Consider the following 15,093-nt stretch of genomic DNA (forward strand, 5'->3'; position numbering starts at 1 on the left):
GAGTGGGGGGTACAAATGTAACAAAAAATAAATAAGCTTCCTATATATTGGAAACTTTCTCAAGGTATTTTGTACCAAAGCAGTCAATCTTGTAATTCAGTATTAACTACTGCTACCCAGGCTCTTCTCTCTTCTTCCATTTCTCAGCCAGTGTTACCATATCCTCTGGCAAAGAGTTCCAGAACTTAACTATTTTATCAGTCAACGAATAGTTAAGCTCTGGAACTCTTTGCCAGATGATGTGGTAACAGTGGTTAGCGTATATGGGTTTAAAAAGGTTTGGACAAATTCCTGGAGGAAAAGTCCATAGTCTTCTATTCATACAGACATGAGAAGCAACTGCTTGCCCTAGGATTTGTAGCATAGAATGTTGCGACTCTTTGGGGTTCTGGAATGTTGCTGCTAATTGGGTTTCTGCCAGGTACTTGTGACCCGGCTTAGCCACCGTTTGGAAAACAGGATACTGGGCTAGATGGACCATTGGTCTGACCCAGTATGGCTACTCTTATGTTCTTATGCCCTTATGTAGTAGTTGCTAAAAGCAAGTTGTGTCTGGCTCTTCTCCAGCCCCCGGACTGGCCAGTTTAGTAGTATATCCATTTGCTTCAAGACCTGTACACTTAGTAACTTTCGCAAAAAGTCAATCACCCTGTCTCAATACGCTACATTATTTAGCCATTCCCACCATATATGCATAAAGCACCCAAAGAAAGTTGTGTGTGTGTGTGGGAGGGGGGTCCCATCAGAAATTCCAAAGAAAATGGGAAGAAGGGCTTCCCTCCAGAAAAAAAAGCAAGCAAGGGCACCTGCTCTGTCTGGGTACGCAATATACAGAGTTAGAACAGAACAGTTATGATGGTATGTGGGGTGATGATGCAGCCAAAAATTAGCCTATCCTGCATACAGGTATTTTTCATGCAAAATGAGAAAGGAAATATCCCAGTCTGGCATCTTTGCCTCCTTCTCAGCAATACATGTTTCCTTCTTAACTTGAAAAGATGCTCCAAGGTGTGTGTGTGTGTGTGTGTGTGTGGGGGGGGGGGTGATAGGATGGGGCATGGAGTAGTAATGGCTGTGAAACAAATACAGAGATGCCAAGTTACCCAGTTCCAGGCTGGAAATTTTAAGACGGTCCTAGCTTTGAACTCACATCCCAAAGCAATGTGGGACTTGTAGTGCCTGATCCTGCCCACTGAAATCTATGCTGCAGATCCCATAATGCACCAGGAGGGGGTGGTCAGAAATCCAGCACTGTCCCCAAATCTCCAGCCTGGAACTGGGTAACTTAGCATCTCTGTAAATAATGTGGATATGGGGCAGTAAGTATGTATTTTCTCACTGCAACCATTCTAGTGACCTCTAGAGGGGGAGGAAAAGAAAATGTGGCACAATGATCTCCTGCCTACACTTGTAACACGCAAGAGGGTGACCCAGTACATCGTCCAAGAGGCAAAAAGACCAGGTAAGTTAGGAGACTCCTGGAAGCTCCAGTAGATTTGTTTTGTTTTATTGACTTATTAATTAATTATATACCAGCTGCATGCCTGAAAGCTATTGAAGAATCATACATTCAGGTACAATTAGGCTGATTGACTTTTAAACTAAATCCTTGGATGCAGTTAACCCTAGTGTGAGAAAGGAGCAGAACTGAATAACTAGGGTGCTTTTTGGTTTATCTCCCTATCTTCTTTGATTGCACTGACTATATAGTACCATAGAGCTTGAAAACTCATGCTTTTCTATGCTATGTTTTCATTCTCCTAATACAGGATATATGTAGTTTATAGCTGATGAAAGCCTTAATTCCCTAGCATTCTTGACAGAAAGTTTGCATTGTCCCTGTCATCCCCAGTTTCACTATATACCTCATCCAGAGCCCTGTAATTCCTCCCCCCCCCCCCCCCCAAAGACATTTATTTGATCGTTCCTTCAGGTTTGTTTAGAATCCACTCAGCAAAGTGCCTTTTTTGTAACTGCTCTGACCCTCTGGAATATGCTACCCATCACTCTTCAAACAGAGTCCTGCTACAAGAAATTCTATCCTGGCCTGAAGACACTCTTTCACAGAGGCCTTTGGTGTTGCACTAGGTACTGTGGACACACAGTAGGGTGGAGCTCTTTTTTTTTTTTTTTTAGATTTTGCTGACACCTTTTTCACTAGTAGCTCAAGGTGAGTTACATTCAGGTGTACTCTGGATATTTCTCTGTCCCAGGAGGGCTCACAATCTAAGTTTGTACCTGAGGCAATGGGAGGGTTAAGTGACTTGCCCAGTGGGATTTGAACCGGTTACCTCTGGATTGCAAGACCGGTGCTCTAACCACTAGGCCACACTCTTGCTTGCCTTTTTGAGCTATCACTTTCCTTTCTTTCTTTTCCTCTGACCTCATGACATTTTCCTATCTTCTCTTTCTTGTCAATAACTTGCTGTTCTTTCCTTCTTTGTTTTTATGTAAATGCTTTGATTAGTATGCTCTGAAAGGCGGTGTATCAAGAACCAATAAACAAACATCTTGATGCTTTTTACCTGCCGTGTGATACACTAAACTGTGTGTGAAATTTCTCTGTACAAACATGTGGCATTGCTTATTTATTATGAAAGATTCTCTTAATTATTGAGGGGCCCTTGTACTAAGCTGTGGTAAAAAGGGCCCTGCGCTAGCGGTGGAGGACAGTTTTTGCAGCAAACTGGGGCTCTTTTTACTGCAGCAGGTAAAAAGGCCGAAAAAAAAGACATGACCATGCGGTAAGATTGCTCTGGGAAGCACTAACCGCCACCAGTTGAGGTGGTGGTAAGGGCTTCTGCGCTAACCCGGCAGAAACCAGGTAGAGCGTGGCACTGCCCAAATACCGCCAGGTAACCCCATGCAGAACTATTTTTTTGAATATTTCCGCTAGTGCTGGGAATGCCACGTGCTGGGGGTGGAACTACCGCTGACGCCCGTGTTGGACCAGTGGTAGCAACAGATCTGCGTCATGGTAAACCCACAGTGAGCTTACCGCTGCTTAGTAAAAGTGCCCCCCCCCCCCCCCCGAGTGACTTCCCTTGGAATGCTTTTCCTGCTAATGCAGGAGACAGGGTGGTCTTCTCCCAGGGGCACCTGTGACAGTTCTGCCCTTAATCTGGCCCACTTCAGAAGCTAAAAAAAAAAGAACCAGGAGCCTTCAAAATAAGGACGAATCCTTAATTCATAGACCAAACATTGGCCATGTTTTGGCGCACAGCGCCTGCATCAGAAGTATATATATAAAACAACATGATAAATACAAAAATCACAAATGATGCGTATGGATTGTATAAACAATACCACAAATAAATGTAAACCACCAAGGACAATTGGAAATATGAATGTGAAATAAATATAGAATGAATGAAAAAATAGATGTGTATCTCAGTGGCGTAGCCAAGGGTGGGCTTAGGTGGGCCCATGCCCACCCACTTTGTGTTCAGGCCCACCCAGTAGCAGCATACGTATGATGTGGCTGGCAGGGATCCCCAAGCCCCACCAGCCGAAAACTACCAACAAGTGTCCCTCCTCCATACTTTGTAAGTAGCAGATCTTCGCCTGCAGTGAACAGTGACATACATACTGCTCGCACCGGCCCCACAGCCTTCCCTCTGATGTATTTCTGCCTAGGCGGAAACAGGAAGTTGGATCAGAGAGAAGGTTGTGGGGCCAACATGAGCAGTGTGTATTAGTTGCTGCTCGCTGCTGGTGAAAATCTGCAATTTAAAAGGTATATGGGAGAGGGGGGATGTTTGAGAGACCATATGGCAAGCAGGTGAGACAAGGAGAGACCAAATCATGTATGGGATAGGGCGAGGTTCTTCTGCCCACCCATCTTGGGCCCAGGCCCACCCAAAATTGGGTGTCTGGCTACGCCCCTGGTGTATCTGTGCTGAGAATCTCTGTTTTTGAGTGCTGTAGTACATGTTTAAAACAGGAAATATGGGTGTGTGCGTATAATCGAGTTTAAAAAAAACATGCAAGATGTGAAAAGCCATATGTGAAATGTGTCAACCGTGTTTTAACGAACCTCAATTTTAGACACATTGCTGTTGATAAGAGCACAGTGCAGACAAATGTGAAAAGAATATTACCATAACAGAATAAAGATCATGACCAAAGGAAATATGAAAACGGTAAGCTTCCACTTCCAGAGTAAGCTACCTATCGGAGTTTGTTCTTTGTAGAACTGTCCTTTCACAGGGTGAGTTGAAGGCTTGCTTTGTTTTTGTTTTAATTTTTTTGCTGCCATTGAACTTTATTTGGTGCCATAGGAACCAGCTTTTCACAATCATTGGAGGTGCTAAATACAATGCAAATAACCCTTCAGGAGTTCAATATTGGGGGAGTTCAGCACTCACTCCATACACAGAACAGGCTCCTATTTGAGGTGCACATTTCATTGTGAGATCTGTGAGGTAAACACCACAGCAGAGATGTTTTGGACAAACTTCTGGCACTGGCCTACCAGGCCTAAAAATGCCCTCATCTGTTTTTTGGTCATTAGAAATATGTAGTTTACTTTTCCATTACTTATTATGTTCACTAGATACTTGATCTCCAGTTTGGCCTGGGTATTTTTTACTGGGCTGGCAGTTAATGCTGCTGTTTTGGGGGATTTTTAAAATTGTAAGATATCCCATTTTCTGTTCCAGGGTGTCTTGGAGACGCACGTGAATTTAAAATGCTTGGATGAGAAGGAAAGAAAAATATTCCCCTTAGGCAGCTAAGAAATAGCAAAACAGGGTCTCCCTGTGGGATTTGAAGAAAGTTTGAAAAAAATATATCACTTTGACTTGGATTGAATGAAAAATGGCGAAGACATCCGTGCGTTAAGTATGATTCTCCAAGCTTAAATGAGTGAATAGAGTCTCCTACAAAGTTTGTGGAGACACATGGCAGTGCCTCTTTGAAAATGTATGTGGAGTTTTTTTTGTGAAGACACATGATTATATATGGTTCCCTCATTATAATTAAGGTGTGTCCTTTAAAAACGAAGTGATACCGGTTGTTCTGAAGTCTTTTTTTCTCCACTTTTTTATGGTTTGCCTGCCAGAGTGCCCCCAAGCTTAGTATATATAAGGTAGAACTGCTTGAGTTGTGTGGATTTTTAAAACTACAAGCACCTTTATCAGATGACTCTGCAGACTACAGATTATCACCCAGGCATACAGCAGCATATGGGGCATGGGGTCTTAGTACCACTGCATGAGGAATTAATACAGAATCAATGCAATGTATATTTGAGTAGATTCAAAATCATTTCAAAGGCAATTAGTGAATCAACAACATTTAGCTTGAAGTAATCGGGAACTGTAGTTATATTTTAACAACAATAATGTATAAGTGGTAATAATCAAATTTATAAAGTGACTTTTACAGCCCTGGTTTTAACTCTTTTTACTATGTGCTGTTTCTTTACCTTGAAATTATACTGAACCAAGGTCAAGAAAAAGCAACGTGACTAGTGTTGTGTGACCTTTGAGCTTAGGGAATTATTTCTGTTAGTTCAACTCGGTTTCAAAATAAGCAAGAATTACAAGTGTGGACAGCTAACCTGTATTCTGCTGTCTGTAATTTAACCAATGAAGGGTGCCTTTGGGGAATTAAAAAAAAAAATTTTTTTAACGGATAAGTCTGGAAGATATTTTGCTACTGAGGGAAGACTTTTATTTTTCTTTTAATATATTTTTTTGTTTTGCTTCTGATTATTGTAATCAGAAAATTGGATGATAGAAAAATTGTGGGCCCTAATTTTTAAGAGTGGATCACAGAAAATGGCCATAGCAGATGTTTTTGTTTAGGTGTTCCTATTAATTGCCCTTAAAATCAAGCAATTAGTCTATTTTACAGGGGAATGGACAGAAACATGAGAAATGATTTCTAGTATATATGCACTTTTTGGTTGACCTTTATTTCTACCTCTTCCCCCAAGAGCTTACATTTATTTTTTGTGGAGGAGTAGCCTAGTGGTTAGTGCAGTGGACTTTGATCCTGGGGACCTGGGTTCCCACTGCAGCTCCTTGTGACTGTGGGCAAGTCACTTAACCCTCCATTGCCCCTGGTACAACATAAGTACCTGAATATATGTAAACCACTTTCAATGTAGTTGCAAAAAAAAAAAAAAACCCCACTCAGGCAGTATATCAAGTCCCATTTCCCTTGGGCTGTCATTGCATTTCTTATGTACACATAAAAGCTGTTATTCAAAGGATTTATGTTCCTAATTTTGAGGCCCTTTACCTAAAGGTTAGCTTAGGAGAGTTTAAAAAAGGTTTGGATGGCTTCTGGATGGCTTCCTAAAGGACAAGTCCATAGACCATTATTAAATTGGACTTGGGGAAAATCCACTATTTCTGGGATAAGCAGCATAAAATGTTTAGTACTTTTTGGGGATCTTGCCAGGTATTTGTGACCTGGATTGGCCACTGCTGGGCTTGATGGACCTTTGGTCTGTCCCAGTATGGCAATACTTATGTACTTATGTAAAGCTTAGCATGTGCTAAATGCTAAGAAGCCCATAGATATAAAATGGGCTTCTTAGTATTTAGCGTGTGCTAATTCCGTTAGCCCGCGCTAAGCTTTAATAAAAGGACCCATTTGAGAGCTATAGGGGCGTTTTAAAAAACACAAGTCTTACCTCCCCCCCCCCCCCCCCCCAAAAAAAAAAGTCCTGCTGACAATGTCCAAAGAAATATCCATCTCACAGCCATAAGCGAACAGGAAAAAATGTCTAGATTTCATTTTCGATTATGGCTGTGAGATGGATATTTTTTGCACTGAAAAGATCCAAAATGAATAGTCATTTTCCAAAGTGAAACGTTCAACTTTTGAACGACAAAAAAACAGGGACATGAACATCTGGCGTCATTTTCAAAAATACAGCCACACAGGCATCCCTGCAGAACAGAGGAGTAGCCTAGCGGTTAGTGCAGTGGTCTGTAAACCAAGGGTCACAGGTTCAAACCCACTATAACTCTTTTTTGGTAAATGTGATCCCTCCAGGACCTGAAAAATACTTACTGTACCTGAATGTACACCACATCAATAGCCTTCAGGCTTGCAGGTGTCTTTATATATTTAGGTAAAGTAGGTATTTTTTTGTTTTTGTTTCTGGAAGGCTCAGAATTATATTAAAAAATTTTTGAAGTAGAATTTGAATATGGGTCCTATTGTTCCGAGTCCACTGCACTAACCACTAGACCAGGGGTAGGCAACTCCGGTCCTCGAGAGCCGCAGGCAGGTCAGGTTTTCAGGATATCAATGGCAACTATGGCATTGAATGTCTAGGTCTTGGGCAGCCACTGCAAGTTCTCCAGGTACTGTCAGTATTCAGTGGCGGTACCTGGATAGCTACCCAGTCACCTTATGACCACCTTTTTTCTACCCTAAGTTAACTGGGTAGCTATCCAGGTACCACTATTGAATACTGATGGTGTCCAGATAATTCCCGGCTCTGCCTGAATTTTCAATGGTTTCTGCCCAGGTAAGTAAAGCTGAAAAGGATACTATTGAAATAGAACATGTAGGGAATCCCAATAGAGAGGTTTCAATAATAGTGAAAGAAAGCCAAGAGTGTTTAATGTAAGAACAGAGTAAAGTATGCAAATTATCCCCATCAACTTTAAAGCAGCTAGGAACAATTTGAAATGTCTGTACAAATGCTAGAAGCCTAAAAAATAAGATGGGAGAGTTGGAGTATATAACACCAAATGAAGACATAGATACAATAGGCATCTCAGAGACCTGGTGGAAGGATGACAATGAATGGGACACTGTTAGGGTACATTATATTGTAGAGGAACTGAAAGAAATCTCAGTGAACCTGGAAGACATACTGAGCCAAACTGACAAGTTAAAAAGCTATAAATCACCTGGACCAGATGGCATACACCCCAGGGTACTGAAAGAACTCAAACATGAAATTGCTGATCTGTTGTTAGTGATCTGTAACCTGTTGTTAAAATCGTCTATAGTACCTGAAGATTGGAGGGTGGCCAATGTCAAGCCACTTTTTAAAAAGGGTTTCCGGGGTGACCAGGAAATTTAAAACCAGCAAGCCTGACCAGTGCTGGGGAAAATAGTGGAAACTATTATAAAGAATACAATTATGGAACACATGATTTAATGGGACAGAGTCAGCATGAGTTTCAGCCAAGGGAAGTTTTGCCTCAACAATTTGCTTCATTTCTTTGAAGGTGTAAATAAAAATGTGGATAAAGGTGAGCCAGTTGATGTAGTGGATTTAGATTTTCAGAAAGCTTTTGCAAAGTTCCTCATGGTGAACTCCTGAGAAAATTAGAAAGTCATGGGATAGGAGGCAATGTCCTTCTGTGGATTAGGAATTGGTTGGACAGAAAACAGAAGGTAGGGTTAAATGGCCGTTTTTCTCAATGGGGAAAGGTGAACAGTAGAGTGCCGCAGGGATCAGTACTGGGACTGGTGCTTTATAACATATTTATAAATGATCTGGAAAATGGAACGACGAGTGAGGTGATTAAATTTGCAGATGACACAAAACTATTCAAAGTTGTCAAAACATATGCGGATTGTGAAAACTTGCAGGAAGACCTTATGAACTGGAAGACTGGGCATCCAGATGGCAGATGAAAATTTTTTTTTTTGTTACATTTGTACCCCGTGTTTTCCCACTCATGGCAGGCTCAATGCGGCTTACATGGGGCAATGGAGGGTTAAGTGACTTGCCCAGAGTCACAAGGAGCTGCCTGTGCCTGAAGTGGGAATCAAACTCAGTTCCTCAGGACCAAAGTCCACCACCCTAACCACTAGGCCACTCCTCAATATGGACACATGCAAAGTGATGCACATTGGGAAGAATAATCCAAATCATAGTTACCTGATGCTAGGGTCCACCTCAGGAGTCAGCACTCAAGAAAAAGATCTAGGTGTCATTGTAGACAATACGCCAAAATTTTCTGTCCAGTGTGCAGCGGTGGTTAAAAAAGCAAACAGGATGCTAGGAATTATTAGGAAAGGGATGCAAAATAAGACCAAAGATATTATAATGCCTCTGTATCTCTTGATGGTGCGATAAAGAAACAACTACCAGAAAGCAGTTGGCAGTTGTTTCTTTATCAAAGCACTTCAATCTTCAGCACTGGCAGGAAAAGACAGCCTTTAAGCTCTGCTGCTGTGGTCTCAGCTTTTGATGCAGAGACCACATTTCATGTGCTCCACTGTCAATCCGTACATACTTTGTGCACCCACTGATCGACCCCTGATGAAGACTTTTTTAAAAGCCGAAACACGGACCGTGTAGGGTCCTAATAAAGTTTTTTCTGGAGCATCTCACCCTGGTGTCTCGGATTGATCTCTCGAAGTTGTGTTTTCCACTTCCTTTTGCTGTTGAATTTTTGTGGAAACTGCGAACCCCATTTGTTTCTGCGGGTATTTCTCTGTTTATCATTCTCCTCTCACCTACCCACACCCATCCTGTTAGACTATCAATGAAATGAAATGCTTTGATGTACCCATGCATACCTCCTACCCACCCCCACCTTGCTAGACTGTCATTGAAATGCTTTGATGCTTCACTTATATATACTATCAACTAACACATTTGCTTATTTCCAATCTGAAGAAGAAGGGCAACCTTCGAAAGCTAATCAAGAAATGTATTAAGTTATGTCCAATAAAAAAGGTATCATCTTATTTTCTTTTCCATGTTTTATTTTGTTTGATTTCTATTGATAACCTTTAAGAGTGGACTAACACGGCTACCACACCTCTCTATTGTAACCACAGAAAGCAAGTATATCAAATTTCATTCCCTTTCCATGCAACCAGTGAAGAGAGTGCTCAGGCACGCACTACACCCACTGAGGTGACATCTGGCATGACTGACATCTGTATCATGTTGTAATATTTCATCATGGTTAATATTCTTTGGAGGTGTGTTTGGAGGAGGAGTTAAAATCTGAATTGGATACTTGTAATTCAGTTCCTGTGCCAAGTAGGTCACCTTGCCACATAAATGTTTGCTTGATATATTTCTAATAGAGATTTTAATCCATTTGTACACTTTTTAAGTAAAGGTTTGATTTACATTCAACCCATTTTTTTTAAACAACTTGCATGAAATTGTTTATACATGAGCAAGGCTGGAAAATAGCAGGAGCCAAGACTTCTGGATTCCTAAAAATTAACATCTGGCATCTAAAATTCTGAAAAAGGAAGAAAGCTAAACAACAACAAAAAGATAAAACAACAATCAGTATTGTGTACAATTCTAGTCATCCCCATCTCACAATGAATTTAGCAGAACTAGAAAAAGTTCTGAGAAGGTAACAAAAATAATAGAGGGTGGAACACCTCCCTTTTGAAGAGAGGCTAAACAGGTCAGGGCTCTTCAGCTTTCACAACAGACTACTGAGAGAGCAAAAGACAGAAGTTTATAAACCATGGAGTAGGGTGGAACGGTTTAAATAAGAAATCAATACCGATCAATAGTCCCACTTTCTTACCCCTGCATCTGTTATGCCCCCTTCCCCTTCCTTGCCTATTCTTGTCTCTTACCATTTTCTCTTATTGCATTGTCATTTTTAATTCTCCTATGTAAGCCACATTGTGCCTGCGTGTGTGGGAAAATGTGGGGTAGAAATGTACTATAAATAAATAAATGGTTGGTTAACGTTTCATTGCAATCGAACCATTAAAAATACTAGGAAACAAACATCTGTCCCTTGAAAATCAGGTTTCAGCAGTCACATCAAAATGTTTCAAAACTCTATGGAAACTGAGAAGAATTAGACACTTATTTCCCCAGCCAATCATTCCATCTTATAGTACAATCCTTGGTATTGCCCCAACTAGATTATTGCAATGCAGCCTATGTAGGATGCAAAGAAAGCATGTTAAAATCACTGAAGACAGTTCAAAACACAGCAGCAAGACTCATTTTCAAAAAGTCAAAATACGAAGGAGCCACCCCACTGCTTGTAATGCTACGCTGGCTACCAATTAAAGCTAATTTTTAAAACTAGCACTCTACTATTCAAAATGTTGTTTGGCATGTCTCCTGACTACATGTCAGACCTGATTGAACTATCACCAAGAAATACTAGTCCAGAATCAAGAGGCTACCTACACAATGCTTACCCAACTGCAGAAACATAAAACACAAATCCATCTGTATGGCTGGATTTAGGGCAGGGGCGTAGCTACGTGGGGCCACGGGGGCCTGGGCTCCCATAGATTTGGCCCCGGACCCCCCTGCTGACAATCCTCTCGACCCCCCCCTCCCACCACCAACCCGCCATTAACTCGCCGTCTGCTACCTTTGCTGGCGGGGGACACCAACCCCCGCCAGCTGAGGTCCTCTTCGTTCTGTTTCTGAATCTGACGTCCTGCACGTAGAACAGAAACAGAACGAAGGAAGAAGAGGACCTCGGTTGGCGGGGGTTGGGGCCCCCTGCCAGCAAAGGTAGGCGACGGCGGGGGAGGGTTGTCGGCGGGAGGGGGGTTGAGAGGGTTGGCGGCAGGGGGGGTCAAAGTTGGTGGCGGGGTGGGGGTCGGCAGTGGCGAGGGGGTTGGCAGCACTGGGGGGGCTAAAATGTGCCCCCTCACCTCGGGCTCTGGACCTCCCTCATGCGGTCTGGCTACGCCCCTGATTTAGGGGCCCTTTTACTAAGTCACGTAGGTGGCCTACGCGCACCCAACATGCGGCAAAATGGAGTTACCACTCGGCTACCATGTGGCCCTTGCGGTAATTTCATTTTTGGTGTGCATCCGAAAAATATTTTTTATTTTATGCGCGTCAAGTGGCTTTCTACGTGCTTAGGTCATTACCGCCCAGTTAACATGTGAGACCTTACCTCTAAGTCAATGGCTGGCAGTAAGGTCTCAGACCAAAAATGGATGCGTGCCAATATTGATTTTGCCACACGTCCATTTTCGGCAAAAATTTTAAAAAGACATTTTTTACAGGCCTGCTGAAAATTGAATCTGCGTACGCCTACACTAGCACAGGCCATTTTTCAGCGCTCCTTAGTAAAAGGACCCCTTAGTTTCTTGGGTTCAAAATTGTGGAACTCAGTACCCAAGGTCATAAAAAGCATAGCAACCTATCTTCAGTTCAGAAAAGAATTTAAAAAACATCTTTTAAAGAAATGTTAGTTAATCACACATGCCGTTAAGGTTCTTCATGTTCATACTGCCAACAACTGTTATAACAAAAATGTAACTCCTCATTGAACTGAAACTTGGTTTTGGATAATTGTGGGATGTAAGAATGAATAAATAAATATGCTAAAAAGGTGTGGCCTGGTATTTTAGAAAGAACATCCAACTCGGAATAGATACGTCTAGGTTGGTATAACACAGGTGGTGCCTGTATTTGAGAACAGTGGCGTACCAAGGGGGTGGGGGCGGTCCGCCCCGGGTGCACGCCGCTAGGGGGTGCCGCTGCACGCGCCTGCTCTGAGTTCGCTGACTTCGCGCGTTCGCTGCAGCTCCCTCTGCCCTGGAACAGGTTACTTCCTGGTTTGTGAAGATTCAGAAATCTTTTGGTTAGTATCTTTTTCCCATACATCTTGTAATGTATTACTATGTTTATATTGAAACAGAAGTATTTTCTTAGATATATTTGAGGCCACACGTCCATTGTTTACTAAAGCTACAACAAATTGGAACATGGATGGCTCATGAGAGATGACAGTTTTCAGTATTCCAATTTTTTTCAGACAATGTGACAATTGGAGCCAGTGAAAATATTGTGTGAAAGGTAGGTGAAATTGTGTTTGGAGATCTTGAAAAGATAATAAATCATTTTGTGTATTATTACAGAGATCTTTAACAGTCCAAATACCGCATTCAGTCCAAGTTTTCCAGTAGAATGTATTCTTATTGATGAGAAATTTAGGATTATTCCATATAGACAGTGGCGTTCCTAGGTGGGGGCGGTCCGCCCCGGGTGCACGCCGCTGGGGGGGTGCCATGCACGCCTGTCCGTCATTCATTCCATGCTCCCTCTGCCCCGGAACAGGTTACTTCCTGTTCTGGGGCAGAGGGAGCATGGAACGAACGACAGACAGGCGCACGCGGCACCCCCCCCCCAGCGGCGTGCACCCAGGCGGGGGGTTCTTTCGCGGGGGGGGGTGTCATTTTGCCGGGGGGTCGTGCTGCATCCGGGGCGGGGCGCTGCACCCGGGGGGCGGGGCGCTTGACGATCCGCCCCGGGTGTCAGCCCCCCTAGGAATGCCACTGCACATAGATATGTGTAATGAGGAATGAATAGGTGAGTCGAGTATTCTATCTAAATTCTGTAAACAGATTCTAGTACTGTTGATTATAGGATTATTGATCTTTATATAGGTCAGTGATATGGAGATGAGCAGGGCCGTGCCAAGGGTCTCTGGTGCCCCCCTGCAGACTATCAGTTGGTGCCCCCCCCCCCCCCCCCCCGTCTCGCTTCTTCATTAGATGTTTCTCCATTGCTACCTGTCTTTCCTTTAGACTGAAAACTACAGGCCCAGCCAGACCTGACAAAAGGGTCTAGTATATGTCAAGCATATACTAGAAAACTGTAAATTTGCTTACACAGGAAAGCAGTTTAAAAAACTAATCACAATTCCTGCTGTTTCTTAACACTGCTCTCCAGAGAAAGCACTGCCTTTATAAAGAGGCTTTTCAGTGGGACTTAGCCTATTAAAAACTATTAGCATAATTAGGAATGGCCAGCCCTTGTAACTGCAGAGACCTAAGCTTTGATTATGCATGTTCCTGTCTTTGTTACAGTGGGGGGGGGAGGGGTCTCTTCATCTCATTTACACAGTCTGACCTCCCTGGTTCACTGGGAGCCCAGTCTCTTGGAGACTGCTATACATTGCAAAATAAGATAGCAGATGTAAATTCTCAAAGTGGACATATTCCAAACACTAAAATGAAAATAAAACGATTTTTTTTTACCTTTGTTGGCTGGTGACTTTCTTTTTCTGATCATGCTGGCCCAGTATCTGATTCTGTTGCTGGTATCTGTCCTCTTAACTCTGTTTCCAGGGCTTCCTTTCCACTGTATGTATCCCTCATTGATAGGTCTCTGACTCTAAAGTTTAGCAATTTCATTAAAGCAAAATATATTTTCAAATATCACAAACTCTCCCTATCCAAGCAGAATGTTTTATATAAAAACAAACACACAAAAAAAGCAATCAGATTTTTACTTACCAGCTATTCTACACTATACGTCAGCTAAACTTCCTCTTTGAACCTCAGCCAATTAAATGGATTTTAGCTGTAGCTATGATAATTATGTACACATCATTGCAGTCATGCCCTCCTTTCAGTCTGCATGCTCAAAAAACAAAAACTTTGAACCACTTACAGATAACAATTACACTATTTATTTTTTATTTCTCCCCAGTCTCACTTGCACACCTGCCTCCAAACCTGTTCTCTTTAATTTGAATGTTGTTCCAGCTCACCCTGAATGAAAGTTGTTCACACACCAAAGCCATAAATAGCTGCTGGTTGTACTCTTTGAAGCAGCTTTAGCAGAGCAGCGTGTCTGTCTCAGCACTGCTGGGCTACCTTCACTTCCTGATGCGAGAAGGGCAGGGGAGAGAGGAGAATCACAACTTCAGGTAAAAGAATTTGCAAGTGAGTGGTGCCCTCTAGAGGTCGGCGCCCCCCTGCATTGCTTACCTCGCTTACCGTGTCGGCACGGCCCTGGAGATGAGCAAGTGTAATGGTGTTGGAGATAATAAAAGCTGTTCAAGCCATATAGGTGTATACTCTTTGTCAACAGAGAACCAATAACATCCTTGCTATGTTATAAATGCTTTATGATATATTTAAAAAAATCTGGAATTAATACTCCAAATTTTTCTTTTGGAGCTTTAAGTTTGTTTAGAGAGATTCTAGCTGATTTGGATTTCCAAAGAAATTAAGTTAACGACTTTTCTATTTGTTTATAGAATGAGGTTTGAAAGAGGACACATTTTACACATGCAAGATCATTGTCATTCCAAAGTAGCAGTACATTGGAGACCAGACGGTGGATTGGGAAGAAGAGAGAGAACAAAACTGACCTGGAGAAGTGTGGGATTATTTGTAGTAAATAATTAGCAG

Source organism: Microcaecilia unicolor, chromosome 13 (assembly GCF_901765095.1).
Source record: "Microcaecilia unicolor chromosome 13, aMicUni1.1, whole genome shotgun sequence".
Taxonomy (NCBI): Eukaryota; Metazoa; Chordata; class Amphibia; order Gymnophiona; family Siphonopidae; genus Microcaecilia; species Microcaecilia unicolor.